General features: G+C 34.0%; 1 pseudogene; it reads left to right on the top strand.

The window, feature by feature from the left end:
* The first annotated feature begins 661 nt into the window (after positions 1–661).
* LOC118643951 lies at positions 662–8,023 on the top strand (annotated as a pseudogene).
* Positions 8,024–9,011: the final 988 nt, after the last annotated feature.

Here is a 9,011-nt window from a genome sequence, read left to right as displayed (position 1 = left end):
GGATGGAGGTTAGGTATGATCTCAACAGCATGGGCTCTCTTTACCCAATCAGAAAGGGCCTCTACTCCTACTTGCTGCTTGATCTTCCAACAAAAAAGACAAAGGCTGAATCTCTGATATGACACCATGCCCTGGGATGTACCAAACTAGCCTATCTGATTGAACAACTGGATCTGTTTAATTACTAAAATAAACATTTACCCTTGATATAGATGCTCTAACTTTTGTGACCTGGCATCCTTGCTGGAGATTTCACTCTTTAACTCAATAATGTTAGAGGATGCTCAATCATCTTTCCTTCTCCAGCTCTTCTAAACATTTTATAATTATCAAGTGACCCACATCAAATCCTTTTGTGTATTTTTTAAATTTTAATATGTTTTTGTTGATTTTCAGAGAGAGAGAGGAAGGGAGAGAGAGAGAGAAACATTGATATGAGAGAGAAACATCGATTGGCTGCCTCCTGCATGCACTCTACTGGGGATCAAGCCCGCAACCCAGGCATGTGCCCTGACCCAGAATCTAACTGAGACTTCTCAGTCCATGGGATGACGATCAATTCACTGAGCCACACTATCCAGGCAAATCCTTTTCTGTTTAACATACCTCTAGTAAGGAGTAAGAAGATTTTATTTTTATCAACCTTGGCTTCTTTCTCAGTATGGAAAATGCAAAAGGCAAGAAGCACTCCAAAAAGAAGTCAAGGGGAGCAAAAATGTCTTGCAAATTCCAAGCAGTAGGAGCTAAAGAGAAAAATCAGGTTGCTGGTGAACCAAGTACACAAGGAACCTCGGGGAAGGAGACCAAACAGAAGAGCTCTATGAAAGATGACAAAGCTGCCTGTCCACAAAAGACGGAGCCGGGCAATAAAAGAATAAGAATTCACAAGAAGATACCAATTCCTCCATTGCCCATTAAATTGCTGCCAGTTAACCTACTTCACCGAGACATCATGAGGTCTTGGTGCCAACAATTAAACCTGAGCACGAGAGGCTAGAAATTGGAAACATTTGAGAAGCTGTGTGAATATGCTTACCATGATCAAAAGGATTTTCCCGCCACAGCAAAGAAAGCCAAGATAATGACAGAATCACAAAGAAAACTGGAGATGGAGAAGGGGTAAAAGACTCTGGAAAGTTTGGGTCTTCTGGAAGTGATTGCTCCCCTTGAGAAGGGGGTGCCTGCTCTTGAAGGGGCCACTGCTCCCCTTGAGGGAATAGACAATGTTTTCACGACCTCTGCCACCCTGGAGGCTGTGTTTGCCTCCTGGAGCAGAATTGCAGCCAGGGCTGGGAAGGTGGAGCCCGCTGCATCACCACAGGAGGCCTCTGATGTCAGGTGGTGTGTGGTCCATGGACGAAGTCTCCCTGCAGACACAGATGGTTGGGTTCAGCTGCAGTTTTATGCTGGGCAAGCCTGGGTTCCTGAGAAACAAAGGAAAGTGTGTGCGCTCTTCTTGCTACCTGCCTGCACCTTCCCACCCCCGCACCTGGAGGACAACATGCTGTGCCCCAAGTGCATTCATAGGTACAAATGGGGAAGTGGAGCAATAGGATGCTTTGAGGGAATTTTCATTATGGAGAAGGAAGATGGGGAGAAGAGAATCCTTCTGAACAGAGGAACCTGGTGCAGACCCATCTTGGCTCCTAGGGATCCATTCCCTCACCACTGGGCTGAATATGGTATTAACAAAAAGCCTCCAGTGAGATTATAATGTCAAGAAAAGGAGTACGGTGATGATTATAATGAATGGTAGAAGGTGGCTACAATCAGCTCCACGGTGCCACTGACAGGCCGAACCTCAGGCCGCTTGACAGCCTCCATGCTTTCTGCTTCCATGGCCCACAGACTGGTGTGGGGCAGATGCTACCCTCAGACTCCAGACAGTGCCTGCTGCTTCATCTGTTAGGAGACAGACACTTATATTTTAAAATGGACAAGCATTTCACAAATTATTATTTATTGCAGTTAAGATGAAAAAGTCACACACCATCCAACGACTACCTGTCTGAAACAAGGGACCCAGCAGCCCTTTCACAGTGGGAACCTGAAGTCACCTTGTGAAGGGAATGAGGAGACCAAGGTGCGCTCCTGCCTGGGTTCCTGCCTGGGTTCCTGCCTGGGTTCCTGCCTCGGGATGCTGACTCCTGGGGCTGCTGCCTCCTGGTTCTAAGTTGAATAACTTAAAACTGCTGGCTATCTTAAGCCAAAGCTGTCATCATCTTCACTCCCCCAAAACACCTTCTAATGTACAAAATATTTTTCAAACTTTTCTGAACCTGAGATTTCTATGGTGTATCTCTGGGATAAAAACACAGGGCAATGCCCGGCCAGTGTGGCTCAGTGGTTGGGCGTGGACCCATGCACCAAGAGGTCGCCACCTGTTTCGTCCCGTTCAGGGAACATGCCTGGTCGTGGGCCCAATCCGGGGGGGGGGGGGGGGGGTTGGGACATGCAGGAGGCGGCCAATCTATGTTCTCTCTCATCCCTTTTTCTCTCCAAAGTCAATAAAAGAGAAAATATTTGTAAAATAAAAAAACACAGTGTTTTGCCAGTGTTATATCCCATTGTAACTATTTTTCATGTATTTTTGCTGTTTAAAAATGTTCAAGGTTATTTCTAAGTCATAATATGCTTAAAATGTGTATAATAAAGCAATTTATCTGCTGTGTTTTGGAAACTGTTGTATGCAAATTATTGTTAATGTTCTTAATTCAGAGGATCAAACCAAAAGGCATGATTATTAGTGTTCATTTTTTTCAGGGTAATTAATAATATACACTTTAGTCCTTAAACAAAAAAAATGCCTCCAGTGTACTGCTTCCTTCACTGTTTGACATACCTTAATTTTGAAATTTAAATCTTCGATGATATGATTCCACATTTCTTCACTTTAAGTCATTCTTCCAGACAAATGCTTCATTTTTCTAGCCTTGTTAATTTACTCTGCCTTAAACAAATTTTAAGTTTATTTACCTCGACACTAGTCTGTGAAAGTTGTTGCCATCAAAACCAAATAAAACTACCATCCATTTGGGAAAGCTTTTTCCAGCCAATAGTGATATTTCTTTTCTTAAAATTTTAACATTTTCAGCACATTAGTTGTCTCTGCATGTTATCAAATACAAATTTCATTTTTATATAATATTTAATAGATTTTTGACATTGTCCTAGCATAATAAAATTCAAGGAAGTTACAAATTCTCTCTTTTGTTTTATGTATTTTTTCCTGTATACACATGGGAGCACAGCACATGTTTAGTAAATATTTATGGAATGTTTTAATTAATTAATTTTGAAAACTGCATTTTGAGCTATTAATCTTATGCTATGTACATCATAGGTTATAGCATGAAACCCAGCCTAAAGAGTTATAATTAGAATAAAAATTGTATACATACAAAAACACAAACACATACTTATACATACTTATACACAAACACATATTTTTCAATCAATAAAGTATAAAACTCCAACTTATATAATGCTTAAAAGTATTTTTTAAAAACTTACAAATATTTGTACTAGAAATATATAGATTTATTTACATTCATATACATATGTAGAATTAATATTAACTATAGTAACAGAAATGTTGATGACAAAAAATATGTAACAATTCAAACAGACCAATTGTAAAAACTACGTTTTGATACATCGAAAAATTTGAACATGGACTAGATATTAGTTTCCATTGAGATTTTTAAAAGAATACCATTATGGTTATATTATAAAAGAATAAATCTTGTGAGAGATATATAATGGATTAATTAAATGTAAAATAGTTTTCCTGAATTTGCTTTAAAATTCTCTAGCAATATGGATCAACAAAACATTGTTTCAATTGAAGTAATTATTGCAGTTTAGAAATGGATACAAAGGGGTGCATTTACTATTATACCTAGTTGTCTGTGTCTTTGAATATTTCTGTAATAAAATGTTTTAAAAATAATTCCTACACAAATTATAATATTAGTTTATAATATTAGTTTATATCAGAATGAGAACATCAAACAATATTAAAAGAAAAACTAAGTGAACAGGTGATTTTACTAATAGCTATTTGATTTACAATTCAATAAAATAATCTTTATTACACACAAATTGTAAAAACACAAGTCATTTTTTATATATGCTAAGGAGAAGAAAACAAATAAATCCATGCTGAGAAGAAATGTATTGTTTAATTTAAAAGATCTTTTATTTTTGGAACAATAAGATGTTTATGTTGAATTATAATATTTTTTTTCTATTAGCTCAAGTTAAATACCTTAAAAGTCCAGTTCAGTTATTTCCCTTGAACTTGAATTTTCATGTACTAGGATATTTAATAAGCATGTTAATTTTATGTCAACCCTTACATTTCAATCATTTAGTACTAAAAAAATGATCTTGTCGATTGCTCAGCATCCTTTTCTTTTTCCAATAATGGTCATGTTCATATATATATGTATGTGTATATAAGATAAATATGTGAAAAAATACTTATTTTTGTAGTATATATATTATAAGAATATTTTTCTCTTTTTTTATATTTACCCGCTCAGTGGGTAAGATATTATAAATTCAATTTTAAATTATGTTTGTTTCAGTTTATATGTCTTATTCTGAAGTTTTTGCTTTGCCCTAAATATATAAATATAATATTTAGCGGATATGTATATTTCATCTAGAAATGATCATAGGAATTTAGGAATTTTTCTTGGATTTTTTTAACATAATATTTGATATATTGTGTACATATGTTCTATATTTTGAAGATTTTCACATTTTAATAAAGAGAAACACAGATTATATCAAACCTTTTGAAATTTAAAAATACCACAGTGGTAGTTCTTTTTGTTAGAATCCCATGTGAGTTGCCATGATGGGGGTGGGGAATGGAACAGGTTAACAATAACTGGCTTTTTCTTAGCAACAAAATTTTAATATGCACAATTTTTGTTTTTCTTACTTCTTCCATGAACAAATTCTAAATAACCAGAATAATTTCCATAATAGAAAATGAAATGAATATGAATTATATATCACATCTGAAAAGATTTAGATGCCTTCCAACATTCTGTTAATTTTATAGTCAAGATGCAATCTTTCAATAATTCATATGTCATCAGAAAAAAAAGAAACATTTTCCTGGAAAAGTATCAAAGTACAGAAAGTTTCATTAGTTAGAAATCTAACACTAGGAAAAATTACTAAACTTATTAAGAAAGTCCACATAATTAACCCTTTAAAAATATCAGAAAGGGTAGCTTATAAGAATTGTAAGACATTTTAATATACAAATATTTTTCATATAATGTCTTACATCTGTAGAGTGTCTTTAAAACTCCATTTATCTTTAAGTTAAGAAAAAAATAAATAGAATTCTGAGAAAGTTTGTTTTTATAGTTGGAACATTTATACTAATCAATTACTTAAGCTTAAAATGATTTAATAATGCTGTGATTAGTTTCTTTTTTTCAAATATGTTTCATTGATTTTTTTAGAGAGGGGAGGAGAGGGAAAGAGAGATAGAAACATCGATAAGAGAGAAACATTGATCAGCTGCCTCCTGCACGCCCCCCACTGGGGATTAAGCCCTCAACCTTGGCATGTGCCCTGACCTGGAATCTAACTGGGACCTCTCAGTCCATGGGACAACATTCAATCTACTGAGCCACACTATCCAGGCATGTGATTTGTTTTTAATGTATTGATTTTAGAGAGGAAAAGGAAAATGACAGAGAAACATCTATTGGTTGTTCCACTTATTAATGCATTTATTGGTTGCTTTTGTATGTGACTTGCCCAGCATTTGAACCCCAAAACCTTGGCACACTGATTGGCACAATGGTTTAACCAACTGAGCTACCCAGCCACGGCCTGAGATTAGTTTTAAAATTCACTCTACCTTTTATTTTTGTTTTGTTTGTTTCCATGATATATTTTAAATGAGTTTCCTGTCTTTCTTTCCTCGTTTCATGCCACCTAGATGGAAAATTTTCAATCAACTTAATTCCTCCTGCTTCCTTCCCTTAGAGTCAGCATTCACCAACCACAAGTCTTGTGCTTTTGTTCTTCAGCATATTAAATATTCCTGTCTTTTTAACCTCCATGGCTAGTCATCTTGTTCATTCCGAAATAAGAGAGGAGTTGACACTGAATGTTACTAAAATCTGAATTGCTAATGTCTCCAACAATTCCATTTTTTACTTTCTTTTCCTACCTGCTCTCAAATCATTCTGTCTGCCTGTCCTTGTCAGAAACTTTCTCAGTGCCTAGGCTTGTTTCCAGTTGCTTTCACCCCATGGCTGCTACCAGAATCCTCACTCTGTCCAGCCATCTTGAACAAACTTAGAAATAGCTCTGTGTACCTGATCTAGACTACAACTATTTCTCAATATAGCTCCAATAGCTAAGTAATTTTGTCATCTAAACTGAAGTAGCTTTGTTTTGTTTTTGTTTTATTTTGTTTTGCTTTTATATTCCTTCTCAAAGTTTCTGTTATTATCTTGGCCAAAATTCACCCTCAATTTTTCTTATACTGTGTGCCTTTATTTTTTTCTGATAACATTGAGTCTTTCAACAGATTTTTCTTCATTCTTGTTCAAGTATAAGTCACTTTTCTTTAAAGTACCAATTATAAAAATAAAATATGTTCAATCAATTTTAGTTTTTGAATAAAGATTTAGGTAACCCTCAATATTAAAACTAAATAAATGAAATAGTATACTAGTTTATTTTTTAATTTTAATTTTTTCTTTATTGATGTTAGAGAGAGAGAGAGAGGAAGGGAGAGGGAGAGAGAGATGGAAACATCAATGAAAGAGAACATTGATTGGCCACCTCTTGCATGCCCCTCCACTGGGGATCGAGCCCATAACCTGGCCACGTGCCCTGACCAAAAATCGACCGGTGACCTCTTGGTGCATAGGTTGATGCTCAACCACTGAACCACATTGGCTGGGCATACTTGTTTATTTTATAATAAAAGAAAAAAGTTGTGTTTACTCCCTGAATATCTTTTAATAAAGTAAAATATATATGTACGCATCTGCACAATGTTGGATTTTTATTATGAGAGCAAATTCAGGAAAACTAATAATTAGTTTTCTAATATCACTGTGAGTCATGAAATTGCCACTTCCTTAAAAAATAGTACAAGATACTAGAAATTAGTTTTATGTTTTTTTCTCTTCAGGCCAATATGCTAGTAATATTCATCAATCATGCTCTCCATTATCTATTTCATTGTCTAATATACTCACTACTGTAAAATAATTAAAATAAAAAAAACTGGTCATGCTATTGATGTTTATTTTATATTGTAAGTCTCATGTACTAGAGTGCTTAGCACATCAAAGATGTCTCATATATATTTGTCAAATGAATGAATGCATGTGGGAATGAATGTTATTCTATTAAGTGTTTCCTCTGCTAAGAATAGATATTGTTTCTAGACCACGTGATTGCATTTTTAGATTACAGACACCAGAAAACATGCTGTATTACAAGTTAAGATAGGCTGTGTTTAATAGTCTCTCTCATTATGTGTAGTTTTGTTTGCTTTTTTGTTTTTGTTTTTTAATCAAGTGGGACTTATTTAAGAGATACAAGAATGGATCAACAGACACAAATCAGTCAATGTGATAACCACATTAACAAAATGAAGGATGAAAATCTTATGATCATTCCAACAGATGAAAAAAAAGCATATAAAAAATTCAACATCTATTTTTATAGAGGGAACATACCTCAACATAAGAAAGGCCATATACAAGCCCAAAGCTAATATCATACTCAACAGTGAAAATCTGAGAGCATTTCCTCAAAGATCAGAAATGAGAGGAGGATACTCACTCTTTCTACTTGTACTTAATATAGTATTACAAGTCATCCAAATTGGAAAGGAAAAAGTAAACTGTTAATATTTGCAGATGATGTGATATTATATAGAAAAAAATCCCTAAAAACTCCATCAAAAAACTGTTAGAACTAAAATAAATATAGTAATGTTGCAAGATACAAAATAATAATGCAAAATTTGTTACATTTCTATATACTAATAATAAACTATGAGAAAGATAAACAAAAAATAATTTCATTTATAATTGCATTGAAAGGAATAGAATACCTTGGACAAATCAAGGAGTTAAAAGAACTATTATTGAAAACTACAAGACATTAATAAAATAAATTTAAAGAGACAAAAAGAAATGCAAAGTTATTTTGGGCTCATGGATTGGAACAATCAGTATTGTTAAAATGTCCATAATACCCAAAGCAATCTACAAATTCAATGTAATCTCTTTAAAAATCATGATGACATTTTTCAAAGAAATAAAAAACATAATCATAAAGTTTGTACGTAACCACACACGAAAAAAATTATATAACCAAAGAAATCTTGACAAAGAAGAACAAAATTGGAGGCTTTAAAATCATGCTCACTGATTTTAAATAGTATTATAAAATTATATTAATTAAAATAGTATGGTATTGGCATAAAAAAAGACACACAGATGAATGAAACATAACATAGAAACCAGAAATAAACCCATGGATATATGTGGTCAATAAATTTATAACAAAGGAGCCAAGAATATACAAAGGGGAAATGACAGTCTCTTCAATAAATGGTAATGGGAAAACTAGACAGCCATATGCAAAATAAGAAAACTCGACCACTATCTTATACATAAAAGTTAACTAAAAATGAAATAAAAACTTGAATGTAAAACATGAAGCTCCTAGAAGAAAACACAGGCACCAAGCTTCTTGACGTAGGTCTTGGCTATGACTTTTTGAATCTGAAATGAAAAGCAAAAGCAACAAAAAACAAATAAGTAGGACTACATCAAAAGTAGTTCTGAATTCTTTCAAAAAGCATATATGGCATTTTACTTTGGTTTTTGTATCCTGGGAAGTAGGAATGTCCAAACATTTGAGGACTACTGGACAGAGTTCAAATTAGTATTTATATTGGAGGATCCATAGCATTTTATGGATCTCTGTTGAGTGAATGTAGA

The sequence above is a fragment of the Molossus molossus genome, unplaced genomic scaffold (genome assembly GCF_014108415.1).
Source record: "Molossus molossus isolate mMolMol1 unplaced genomic scaffold, mMolMol1.p scaffold_m16_p_4, whole genome shotgun sequence".
Taxonomy (NCBI): domain Eukaryota; kingdom Metazoa; phylum Chordata; class Mammalia; order Chiroptera; family Molossidae; genus Molossus; species Molossus molossus.
Note: the sequence above shows the minus strand (reverse complement) of the source record. Positions and strands in the feature narration are given on the sequence as shown.